The sequence below is a fragment of the Pseudophryne corroboree genome, chromosome 10, assembly GCF_028390025.1.
Source record: "Pseudophryne corroboree isolate aPseCor3 chromosome 10, aPseCor3.hap2, whole genome shotgun sequence".
Lineage (NCBI taxonomy): Eukaryota > Metazoa > Chordata > Amphibia > Anura > Myobatrachidae > Pseudophryne > Pseudophryne corroboree.
The window spans coordinates 276,994,254-277,007,825 of record NC_086453.1 but is presented as its reverse complement, the minus strand read 5'-3'; positions in this window follow the sequence as shown (position 1 = coordinate 277,007,825).

The window sequence follows — 13,572 nt, the reverse complement described above, 5'->3', positions numbered from 1 at the left end:
AAACCAGACAAAACCATGGGAGGGATCGCAGCGTCCCCCAGATGGACTCAGAGAAAGAGATTTTACGGTAAGTAAACAAAAATCCCCATTTCTCTGTCATCCATCTGGGGGACGCTGCGCCGTTACTTGTAGGATTTCCCAAAGCAAGCTAATGAGAGGAGGGAGACGGTGACGGCATAGCCGTCTTTAATATACGACGCCCAACAGAGGCAGTCTCCAAACCAAAAGTATGAAAACGGTAAAACTTTGTGAAAGTGTGAACTGACGACCAGGTCGCCGCCCTGCACAGTTGCTCAACAGATGCACCACCGCGAACAGCCCAAGAGGCTCCAACAGCTCTAGTCGAATGAGCCCTAATTGAATCAGGAACCGAAACATTAGAAGATACGTAAGCCTGTCTGATGGCCGAAGTTACCCAACGGGCCACAGTATTTTTGGAGGCCGGCCAACCTCGTTTTGGAGCATAAATCAAAACCAGCAAGTTATCCGTACGACGGAATGACTCTGTGCGAGCTAAATAGATACGTAAGGCCCGAACTACATCCAGGAGGACCAAATGAGAGTCCTCCCCAGGAGAAGATGTCGGAGTAAAAGCCAGAAGAACAATGTCCTGATTTAAATGGAATGTTGAAACAACCTTTGGAAGGAAAGAAGGCTTAGTCCGTAGAACCACCCGGTTCTCATGAAACACTAACAAGGGGGGCTGCAAGAAAGGGCTGCCAACTCAGATACTCGTCTAGCTGAGGCAATAGCCAAAAGAAAAACAACTTTTTGCTTCAGATAACGCAGTTCCACAGATTCCAAAGGTTCAAATGGAGAGGTTTAAAGGGCCGTAAGGACCAAGTTTAAATCCCAGGGAGGAACCGGAGGGACAAAAGGTGGTTGAATCCGAAGTACTCCCTGCAGGAATGTTTGAACCTCTGGAATAATCGCTAGTTTCTTTTGAAAAAAAAAAAACGACAAAGCAGAAACCTGACCCTTTAGTGAAGAAAGCCTTAGGCCTTTATCGAGACCCTCCTGAAGGAAAGAGAGCAGGCGAGGTATTCTAAACAGATGCGGAGTTAGGCCCCGTTGTTCGCACCAAGCAATGTAAATACGCCATACCCTATGGTAAATGCCAGAAGTCACCGGTTTCCTAGCTCGAATCATCGTCTGAACCACCGATCGAGAAAGACCTTTTGCTTTTAAAATCTTGGATTCAAGAGCCAAGCCGTCAAAGCCATCCGATTTAAATCTGGGTGGCGACAAGGTCCTTGAAGAAGAAGATCTGGTCGCAGAGGGAGACGAAAGGGGTCTCCGACGACCATGCTGCGCAGAAGAGTGTACCACTGTCGGCGCGGCCAATCTGGAGCCACCAGAATCACTGCGAGACCCTCTCGCCGAATGCGTTGAAGTAGACGCGGAATCAGTGGGATTGGCGGAAACACATAACCCAGTTGAAACTGCCACGGAGCAGTTAGAGCATCGATCAGGAATGCATGAGGATCCTGAGTCCTTGCGCCGTAGTGAGGAAGTTTCGCGTTGAGGCGAGATGCCATCAGGTCTACGTCTGGCATTCCCCATCGGTCCACTAGAGAGCGAAACACTTCTTGGTGGAGTTCCCATTCTCCCGGATGAATCGTGTGACGACTCAAAAAATCTGCTTCCCAGTTCTCGACTCCTGGAATGTGAATTGCGGAAAGCACAGGAACCCAACGTTCCGCCCACGCGAGAATCTGAGCGACTTCTCTCATTGCGGACCAGCTGCGAGTTCCTCCCTGTTTGTTGATGTAAGCTACTGCGGTGGCATTGTCGGACTGCACACGAACTGGATGACCCTGTACCATAGTTTGAATGTGAAGGAGTGCATACGGAATCGCCCTCAGTTCCAGAATGTTGATTTGTAATTTTGACTCCTGATTGTTCCAGCGTCCCTGGAAGTGATGAGTCTGGAACACTGCCCCCCAACTACTGAGGCTTGCGTCCGTGGTGACCATCATCCAAGACCAGATCGTGAACGTTGCACCTTTTCTCAAATTGTGACTGTGAAGCCACCAGTGTAGAGACTGACGAGTCTTTACCGACAAGCGGATCAACTGCAATTCGAGACGTGGCTCCGTCCGAGTCCAACAGTTGAGAATCTGAGCTTGAAGAGGTCGGGCATGAAATCTGGCGTATGGAACTGCCTCGAATGAGGACACCATCTTGCCCAACACCTGCATACATCTGAGGACCGACACTACTGGTAAGTGTAACAGGGTTCGGATTCTGGACTGTAGATCCTGAATCTTGTCCGTAGGAAGAAACACCTTCTGGCTGTTGGTATCGAATAAAAGTCCCAGAAAAATAATTTTCTGCGAAGGGAGTAGAGATGACTTTGGAAAGTTGATTATCCACCCGAACGACTGTAGAGTCTCCATCGTTAGATGCAGGTTCTGAGTGAGAATCTCCGCTGACGGTGCCTTGATCAATAGGTCGTCCAAGTATGGAGTGATGTTGACCCCTTGGCAACGAAGAACTGCGACTACATGGCCCATGACCTTTGTAAAAACCCGGGGAGCCATAGAGAGACCAAAGGGAAGAGCCTGAAACTGAAAATGCCCCGGACCGACTGCAAATCTCAGAAGAGACTGATGTCCTACCCAAATCGGGACATGTAAGTAGGCGTCTTTTATGTCTATCGAAGCCAAATATTCCCCTGGCTCCATGGCGGCGATAATTGAGCGAATGGATTCCATCTTGAATTTTTGGGTTGAGAGATACGGGTTGAGAGCCTTCAGATTCAGAATGGGTCGAAACGAACCATCCGGCTTGTCCACGAGAAAAAGGCCTGAGTAAAAACCCCGACCCCTCTGATGAGAGGGAACCGGAATGACTACTCCATTTTGTAAGAGGGTTGTTGTTGCCTGAAGAAGAGCTTGACATCTGGAGGGATCGTCTGGGAGAGGTGTGACGAACAGTCGGGTTGGGACCGTCTCTTCGAAATCCAACATATATCCTCTTGATATGACACACATTACCCACCGATCTGGTTTCGATAGGAGCCACACTTCCCTGAACTGAAGTAACCGGGCCCCAACCTTCATCGATCCCTCCAGAAGACCTGAAGCGTCATGCCTCAGGCTTGTCGGCAGGCTTACTGGCCGGTCTGCGAACAGGCTGGGATCCTCTACCTCTGAAAGACCCCCGTCTTGGAAATCTGGAGAAAGCACGAAAGGATTGGAAACTACCTCTGCCCTGCGTACGAAAGGACCAAAACCTAGTAGGTTTTGGTTTGTGAGGTGCAGATGGAAGGAAGGGGCTCTTTCCTCCAGTAGTATCTGAAATAATCTTCTTTAACTCTGATCCAAAAAGAAACTCACCTTCAAAAGGTACTGCCGTCAAGGTCTGCTTTGAGTCCGAATCAGCATTCCAAACCCTAAGCCAAAGAGACCGTCTTGCGGATACTGTCAAGGCTGAAACACGGGACTGTAGTGCAACCGAATCTAACAAGGCCTCACCCACATAAGTAAGCGCCTCCGAAATCTGTTCTGCTAATTGAATGGCTTCCGACGGATCGTCCGACTGCATTCCAGATACCACCTGTGCAAGCCATTCATCCACGGCCTTAAGCACCCAGGCACTCGCCAGAACTGGACGGAGGGAGACACCTGATAAAGAAAACATAGATTTTAGTAATGCTTCTATCTTCCTGTCGGTAGGGTCTTTTAAAGTCACAGACTGTACCGACGGAATAACCGTAGCTTTTGCCAGATGTGAAATAGGAGCGTCTACCTTTGGGGCCGTCGCCCAACATTTTGTATCTTCCTCCGTAAAAGGATATAAAAATCTTAACTTTTTAGGCGCCTGGAAACGAGAATCCGGTTTAAGCCAGGGTTCCTTTAAAATATCTGCAAAGTGAGAATAAGAAGGGAAAGCAGTAACCTGTCTCCTCTGTCGTTTGAAAAAGGGGGAAGGAGTCTCCTCCACCGCCGCGTCCTGAATATTAAGAGTCTGACGAATGGCTTCTATTAACAATCTAACACCTGAACTAGTAGAAAGCTCCTCATCTTCCCAAGCCGAAACTTCATCCCATTCAGGATCAACCTCCCCCTCCTCCAAAGGAGATGTCAGAGAGTCCACCTCCTCACCTGGAAACGCTATAGCGGGTAACGGCTGTGATCGCTTAGTAGTAGTCGAACTGCTGGCAGCATTTACAAACTTATTTAAGGACTGAGTTAAATCAGTGAGACGCTTGCCCATATTTTGGGCCCACAGAGGTTCCACCTGAGTCCGAGCAGATTCAGCCTCTCTAGACTGACGCAAATCTGAAATGGCATCCACCATGTTCCTGACCCATGGGGGCATAGGCTGATCTGTGGAACCTCCCTGCTGATCTGTCACTGATGCACCAGAGCATGAAGTACAGAGGGTACCCGCGTCAGCACTACCCTTAGCTAGCTTTGAGCCACACTGGGAGCAGGAAAAATAAACTACTGAGGCCGTTTTGCCCTTTGTAGGCTTGTCCGGTTTACTGGTCATTTTCTATTCTGATAATTGTCTAATAAAGAACAGTAGTAAACCTGTACTATAAACTCCTGACCAGTGATCTTTTATGTCCCAATAGGGCTGACTGTAATCCCCCACTAGGATCAGCCCCCCCCCTATACTTGCGGTTAGTTGCTATGTGAAGCAAAATTCTCCCCCTGGAAGGCTCCGTGTGTGAATCGCACAGCGTCCCCCTGTCTTCGGGTAGAGAAGATGGCGTCAGGCAGTGGCGCGCGCGCGGGCAGAGCAGGGCGGGAAGCCGTCCCTGCACTGCTGACGTAACCCCGCGTCTTTCAAAACCGGAAGTTCGGGGCGCCGCGCGTCGCTACCCACAGCGTCCGCGGCGGCTTCTAACTGGTCCCAGGGAGGCCAGAAAACTTTCCCGGACTTAACCTCTGTCTGTCCCCACAACCCCTCAGGCACTCTCCCTGCGGGTGTAGGGGAAAAGTCTCCGACGCAGCTCCCGCTGGCGGCCGTGCGCAGGGGTGGGGGGGTGGGGGGTGACAAGTAATAAAAATAAATAGAATAAATAGGATAAATAGGGACAGCCCAATACTGTCAGTGACAGATTGTGGCTGTCCGGTACCTTATTCTGCCGCTTCAGTGAATAAAGGCCCCAGTGACCAAGGTATGGTGGCCTTTTCGACAGCAACCTCGAGTGGGATATTAAATCCACTCCATTAATACCTGTCACCTGTAAACAGGGACTAGGTATCTTGTAAATAATAAATAAAAAAATAAAAATTCTTTAGGAGAAATAAAAACTGTGTCTGTACTCCACAGGCACAAAACTAAAACTGAGTGATGGCTGAGCAGGAAGGAGATGGGAGGGGTTAGAGGGGGGAGGAGTCAGCTTTAGATAGATTCTGTGCCAAACTCCACTACCACACACCTCTAACCCACAAGTAACGGCGCAGCGTCCCCCAGATGGATGACAGAGAAATAGCCACTGCAGCGTCCTAATAGGCCTGGCATCCTATGCTATGCTGAGTAAATGAGTCTACAAACACATGTCCTTTCTGATTACAACCCCCTCCCCCACACAGCAACCCTCCCACCAAAAGGTGTTAATCAACTACCAAATGTGAGGTTTGTAAACCCCAGTCAATCACTATAAGTTTTTGCACACTAGATATTAATCCACTTATAACTATTTTCTAAACATACAATGTAATGTGCAACGGTCTGCAATAATTACCAAGTAGATCTTTACTAAAAAAGGAGCAATGGTCTGCAATAATTACCAAGTAGATCTTTACTACAAAAGGAGCAATGGTCTGCAATAATTACCAAGTAGATCTTTACTAAAAAAGGAGCAATGGTCTGCAATAATTACCAAGTAGATCTTTACTAAAAAAGGAGCAAGGGTCTGCAATAATTACCAAGTAGATCTTTACTAAAAAAGGAGCAATGGTCTGCAATAATTACCAAGTAGATATTTACTAAAAAAAGGAGCAATGGTCTGCAATAATTACCAAGTAGATCTTTACTAAAAAAGGAGCAATGGTCTGCAATAATTACCAAGTAGATCTTTACTAAAAAAGGAGCAATGGTCTGCAATAATTACCTGTTGGCGAGAAGGAGAGACGGGAGTCAATTTTGAATATCAGTTGAAGATGTAACTAATGACACACAGGTATAACACAGCTGTTGTTTTGAGCTGCCACTTGATAACTAGCCACTTCATATACTAGTCACTGCAGCGTCCTAATAGGCCTGGCGTCCTATGCTATACTTTAATGCAAAAGTAGGCCGATAACAACTGACTTCTATGACTCTCCAAATGTCTACTAATGAGCACCGTATTGGCGCACATTTTCACTACATTTCTGAATGTAAATTGCAAATTTCAACAATTTCTAAAATAAAACTTCAGCTCTATGCGGATGATCTTGAAAATAGATTTGCACCTGTTGGGCCTCCCTGAGTCTATCAATAGTCCTGCCCTCACAATGTTCTTGCCCTGGAACTCCCAATCCTTATCAATGTCTCTAATGAATGATATAATTAGAACATTTTTATTTGTTTTTCCATATGCAAATTCTGCTGCTGGAATGTCAGGGCCATTAATTTCCCAATTAAACGTAGCAGATTCTTGACTTACTGTATATGAACAAATTGGTGTACAGTGTGATGTGGAAGACCCCTTCTGAACATGAGAAGTTGCACATGCTCAGGCAACATGTCCTGGCTTTCTCTTTGTTCTCCTCTAAGGCGTGAGTAGTAGCAATTCTCATAAAGAGGGGACTCCAATTTGAAATCCATAATTCTGATCAATGCGGTCACTATATCCTCTTGGATAAATTTGATGGTAATAGATATACTTTGTGAAACCTTTATGGACCTGTAATGGTACAGATTTTTTATCCTGCCATCTGGTCAACATCATGCTTTAATCATATGCTGATGCTCATGTAATACTTGAAGGCAACTTTAATTTGGTGGATTCTGGTTCATTAGATAGGACAATCCACTGCTCTGAGACTGCCTCAAGACAGCCCACTGCCCAGAGATTGCACAAAATTGGAATTACTTATGTTGTTGATTTCGCCGTCATGTTGAGTTGGAGTATATTTGCTAAACTGTATCTCCTAACTCATCTACACTATTTCCAAAGCTCAGAGTCTATTTCCTAAAAAAGTATTGGAAATGCATATATAACCAGTATTTCTTAAATCATGCCCCTATGACAGTACAAGGCCCTTATGTTCCATGCTTCCACTCTAAATTGGCCTTATTTGTAAAATTCAAGTCTATATATCTATATCTATATCTCTATATAATAAGTACAATTGTACCGGCACTCCTCTTTAAAGTATTACACTGCGGTGCCCTCCCAGAGAAATTATTATTCCTCAATATGTGGTGAAGAAAAGAGGCGGCACTCAAGCAGACTTGATGAAAAAAGTAAGTTGGTCAGTTTAATTTACCGACATGTTTCGGGGATAAACCCCGTCCTCAAGGCCCTGAGGACGGGGTCTATCCCCGAAACATGTCGGTAAATTAAACTGACCAACTTACTTTTTTCATCAAGTCTGCTTGAGTGCCGCCTCTTTTCTTCACCATCTCTTTCTCTCTCTCTCTCTCTCTAAATATTTATTTTTTAAGACAAATTTAGAAGTTTTGGTCAAGCTATGTGTGAGTTTCAGTATGGGCCTAATTCAGACCTGATCGCTAGGGTGCGTTTTTTGCATCCATGCGATCAGGTAGTCACCACCTACAGGGGGAGGGGGAAATCGCTGTGCAGGGGTGCGACTGCGATTGCATGTGCAGGAGAGCTGCACAAACCAGGACTTAAGGGGTCTATTTACTAAGCCTTGGATGGAGATAAAGTCGCTGGAGATATCGGCTCCTAACTGTCATTTTTCAAACCCAGCCTGTGACATGGCAGTTAGGAGCCGATTGGCTGGTACTTTATCTCCAGCAACTTTATCTCCATCCAAGGCTTAGTAAATAGACCCCTTACTCTTCCAGTGCGATGATCAGGGCTGGAGCTGACGTCAGAAACCCTCCCTCCAAATGCCTGGTTCCTCCTGCATTTCTCCGGACACTCCTTAAAAATGGTCAGTTGCCACCCACAAACGGCCTCTTCCTGTCAGTCACCTTGCGATCGCCTGTGCGATCGCTTTTCTTGCACCATCCCGTCGCTGCCCGGCGCTGTGGACTGACGCGCCTGCGTATTGTGTTGCATACACATGCGCAGTTCAGACCTGATCGCAGGCTGTACAAAAACGCAGCCTAGCGATCAGGTCTGAATTAGGCCCAATGTCTTTTTAATCTGTTGGTTCAGAAATAATATGATATTATCTTTGATCATTTAGATTTGATCTTTGATCATTTAGATTCATATATGCCTTTCTGGTTATGAAGAAATGAACATACTAAAAGTTTGTATAGTTATTTTTTTATTAAGAAACGTTATGCTATTTTGAATACACTTGGGATGGGTTTTTGTTATAAATACTGTAGGTCACAGTGGTAGTGAGCAAGGTAAAACATAGTATGTTGAATGACAGTACCTGCAGGTGAAGCCTGTCACTGTAGGAGCAGCTAACACCATTTACACCGGTAGATGCAGCCAGGGTCTTACCGGCCCACAGGGGAAACCACTGGTGGGCCCTACTGCCTGTGGGCCCTCCTCCTCCTCTAGGAAACAAGTTCCAGACTATCCTAGTGCACTGGATTAATGCATTATACATATGTTACATTACATTATACTTTTATACTTCTCAAGAATTTGGTTTATTATATATTCACCAAGGGGCACAGAACATGTAATGGTTAGCCAAACCTCTGTGGTGTCTGGCCACGCCCCCACTGGAATCTGGCTACACCTTTAAGCATTCCCCCGGTGGGCCCTTCATGCCCCAGTGCGACACTGGATGCAGCTAACAAGAAGACACACCAGGCGGTCGGGTACACACACTAGATAAGTGAGTGGAATCATGAGACGTCCTAGTAGATAAGTGAGTGGTAATATGAAAAGTCCTGGTTTTTGGATGAAGCCCACTTGCCAAAAATATATATTATTCTTTATAGGGTCTCATTCACTGGTAAACACCCTCTTGTTTCACATTTTCCTTGTGGTGTAAACAGAGAAATTAAATCATGATTCCTTTGTCTACAGTACTACACAGTATTCTAGTTACAGATAATCAATACAAGTAGCATCCCAGTGACCGCAATACTGTATGATACAGAAAGCAATCAATACTGTGTCTTGGTAATAATGATGATTTTAATACTATATTGGGACTTATTACTATAATGCTTCCACCAAATATAGATTGTTTTTGTGCTCTGCCCATATTACTTATATGTTATTGTGTCTAGAGATGAGCGGGTTCGGTTTCTCTGAATCCGAACCCGCCGAACTTCAGCTTTTTTTACACGGGGCCGAGCAGGCTCGGATCCTCCCGCCTTGCTCGGTTAACCCGAGCGCGCCCGAACGTCATCATCCCGCTGTCGGATTCTCGCGAGGCTCGGATTCTATCGCGAGACTCGGATTCTATATAAGGAGCCGCGCGCCGCCGCCATTTTTCACACGTGCATTGAGATTGATAGGGAGAGGACGTGGCTGGCGTCCTCTCCGTTTAGAGTGACTAATAGTACTAGAGAGAGAGAGACACAAATTTTGGGGAGCATAATATAGGAGGAGTACTACTTGCTGCTGATAGTGTGACCAGTGGCAGTGACCAGTGCCACCAGTTTAATGAATCCGTTCTCTGCCTGAAAAAAAACGATACACAGTGTGACACAGTCACACATACCATATCTGTGCTCAGCCCAGTGTGCTGCATCATATACTGTATATCATTATCTGACTGCTGAGTGCTCACTGCTCACACAGCTTAATTGTGGGGGAGACTGGGGAGCAGTTATAGCAGGAGTACATATTTTAAGTACAGTGCACACTTTTGCTGCCAGAGTGCCACTGCCAGTGTGACTGACCAGTGACCACTGACCACCAGTATTGTGATTGTCTGCCTGAAAAAGTTAAACACTCGTCGTGTGGTGTTTTTATAAACGCATTCTGCAGACAGTGTCCAGCAGGTCCGTCATTACATAATATATACCTGTCCGGCTGCAGTACTAGTGTGATATATATATATATATATTTTAATTTTATCTCATTATCATCCAGTCTATATTAGCAGCAGACGCAGTACGGTAGTCCACGGCTGTAGCTACCTCTGTGTCGGCAGTCGCTCGTCCATCCATAATTGTATACCACCTACCCGTGGTTTATTTTTTTTTTCTATCTTCTTGATACTAGTAGCTTACTTTAGGAGTCTGCAGTGCTGACAGACAGTGTCCAGCAGGTCCGTCATTACATAATATATACCTGTCCGGCTGCAGTACTAGTGTGATATATATATATATATATATATATTTTAATTTTATCTCATTATCATCCAGTCTATATTAGCAGCAGACACAGTACGGTAGTCCACGGCTGTAGCTACCTCTGTGTCGGCAGTCGCTCGTCCATCCATAATTGTATACCACCTACCCGTGGTTTATTTTTTTTTTCTATCTTCTTGATACTAGTAGCTTACTTTAGGAGTCTGCAGTGCAGACAGACAGTGTCCAGCAGGTCCGTCATTACATAATATATACCTGTCCGGCTGCAGTACTAGTGTGATATATATATATATTTTAATTTTATCTCATTATCATCCAGTCTATATTAGCAGCAGACACAGTACGGTAGTCCACGGCTGTAGCTACCTCTGTGTCGGCAGTCGCTCGTCCATCCATAATTGTATACCACCTACCCGTGGTTTTTTTTTTTTTCTATCTTCTTGATACTAGTAGCTTACTTTAGGAGTCTGCAGTGCTGACAGACAGTGTCCAGCAGGTCCGTCATTACATAATATATACCTGTCCGGCTGCAGTACTAGTGTGATATATATATATATATTTTAATTTTATCTCATTATCATCCAGTCTATATTAGCAGCAGACACAGTACGGTAGTCCACGGCTGTAGCTACCTCTGTGTCGGCAGTCGCTCGTCCATCCATAATTGTATACCACCTACCCGTGGTTTATTTATTTTTTCTATCTTCTTGATACTAGTAGCTTACTTTAGGAGTCTGCAGTGCTGACAGACAGTGTCCAGCAGGTCCGTCATTACATAATATATACCTGTCCGGCTGCAGTACTAGTGTGATATATATATATATATATATATATATATATATATATATTTTAATTTTATCGCATTATCATCCAGTCTATATTAGCATTCGACACAGTACGGTAGTCCACGGCTGTAGCTACCTCTGTGTCGGCAGTCGCTCGTCCATCCATAATTGTATACCACCTACCTGTGGTTTATTTTTTTTTCTATCTTCTTGATACTAGTAGCTTACTTTAGGAGTCTGCAGTGCTGACAGACAGTGTCCAGCAGGTCCGTCATTACATAATATATACCTGTCCGGCTGCAGTACTAGTGTGATATATATATATATATATATATATATATATATTTTAATTTTATCTCATTATCATCCAGTCTATATTAGCAGCAGACACAGTACGGTAGTCCACGGCTGTAGCTACCTCTGTGTCGGCAGTCGCTCGTCCATACATAAGCATACTAGTATCCATCCATCTCCATTGTTTACCTGAGGTGCCTTTTAGTTGTGCCTATTAAAATATGGAGAACAAAAATGTTGAGGTTCCAAAATTAGGGAAAGATCAAGATCGACTTCCACCTCGTGCTGAAGCTGCTGCCACTAGTCATGGCCGAGACGATGAAATGCCAGCAACGTCGTCAGCCAAGGCCGATGCCCAATGTCATAGTACAGAGCATGTAAAATCCAAAACACCAAATATCAGTAAAAAAAGGACTCAAAAATCTAAAAGAAAATTGTCGGAGGAGAAGCGTAAACTTGCCAATATGCCATTTACCAAACGGAGTGGCAAGGAACGGCTGAGGCCCTGGCCTATGTTCATGGCTAGTGGTTCAGCTTCACATGAGGATGGAAGCACTCAGCCTCTCGCTAGAAAAATGAAAAGACTCAAGCTGGCAAAAGCACCGCAAAGAACTGTGCGTTCTTCGAAATCCCAAATCCACAAGGAGAGTCCAATTGTGTCGGTTGCGATGCCTGACCTTCCCAACACTGGACGTGAAGAGCATGCGCCTTCCACCATTTGCACGCTCCCTGCAAGTGCTGGAAGGAGCACCCGCAGTCCAGTTCCTGATAGTCAGATTGAAGATGTCAGTGTTGAAGTACACCAGGATGAGGAGGATATGGATGTTGCTGGCGCTGGGGAGGAAATTGACAAGGAGGATTCTGATGGTGAGGTGGTTTGTTTAAGTCAGGCACCCGGGGAGACACCTGTTGTCCGTGGGAGGAATATGGCCGTTGACATGCCTGGTGAAAATACCAAAAAAATCAGCTCTTCGGTGTGGAAGTATTTCAACAGAAATGCGGACAACATTTGTCAAGCCGTGTGTTGCCTTTGTCAAGCTGTAATAAGTAGGGGTAAGGACGTTAACCACCTCGGAACATCCTCCCTTATACGTTACCTGCAGCGCATTCATAATAAGTCATTGACAAGTTCAAAAACTTTGGGCGACAGCGGAAGCAGTCCACTGACCAGTAAATCCCTTCCTCTTGTAACCAAGCTCACGCAAACCACCCCACCAACTCCCTCAGTGTCAATTTCCTCCTTCCCCAGGAATGCCAATAGTCCTGCAGGCCATGTCACCGGCAATTCTGACGAGTCCTCTCATGCCTGGGATTCCTCCGATGCATCCTTGCGTGTAACGCCTACTGCTGCTGGCGCTGCTGTTGTTGCTGCTGGGAGTCGATGGTCATCCCAGAGGGGAAGTCGTAAGCCCACTTTTACTACTTCCACCAAGCAATTGACTGTCCAACAGTCCTTTGCGAGGAAGATTAAATATCACAGCAGTCATCCTGTTGCAAAGCGGATAACTGAGGCCTTGACAACTATGTTGGTGTTAGACGTGCGTCCGGTATCCGCCGTTAGTTCACAGGGAACTAGACAATTTCTTGAGGTAGTGTGCCCCCGTTACCAAATACCATCTAGGTTCCACTTCTCTAGGCAGGCGATACCGAGAATGTACACGGACGTCAGAAAAAGACTCACCAGTGTCCTAAAAAATGCAGTTGTACCCAATGTCCACTTAACCACGGACATGTGGACAAGTGGAGCAGGGCAGGGTCAGGACTATATGACTGTGACAGCCCACTGGGTAGATGTATGGACTCCCGCCGCAAGAACAGCAGCGGCGGCACCAGTAGCAGCATCTCGCAAACGCCAACTCTTTCCTAGGCAGGCTACGCTTTGTATCACCGGTTTCCAGAATACGCACACAGCTGAAAACCTCTTACGGCAACTGAGGAAGATCATCGCGGAATGGCTTACCCCAATTGGACTCTCCTGTGGATTTGTGGCATCGGACAACGCCAGCAATATTGTGTGTGCATTAAATATGGGCAAATTCCAGCACGTCCCATGTTTTGCACATACCTTGAATTTGGTGGTGCAGAATTTTTTTTTAAAACGACAGGGGCGTGCAAGAGATGC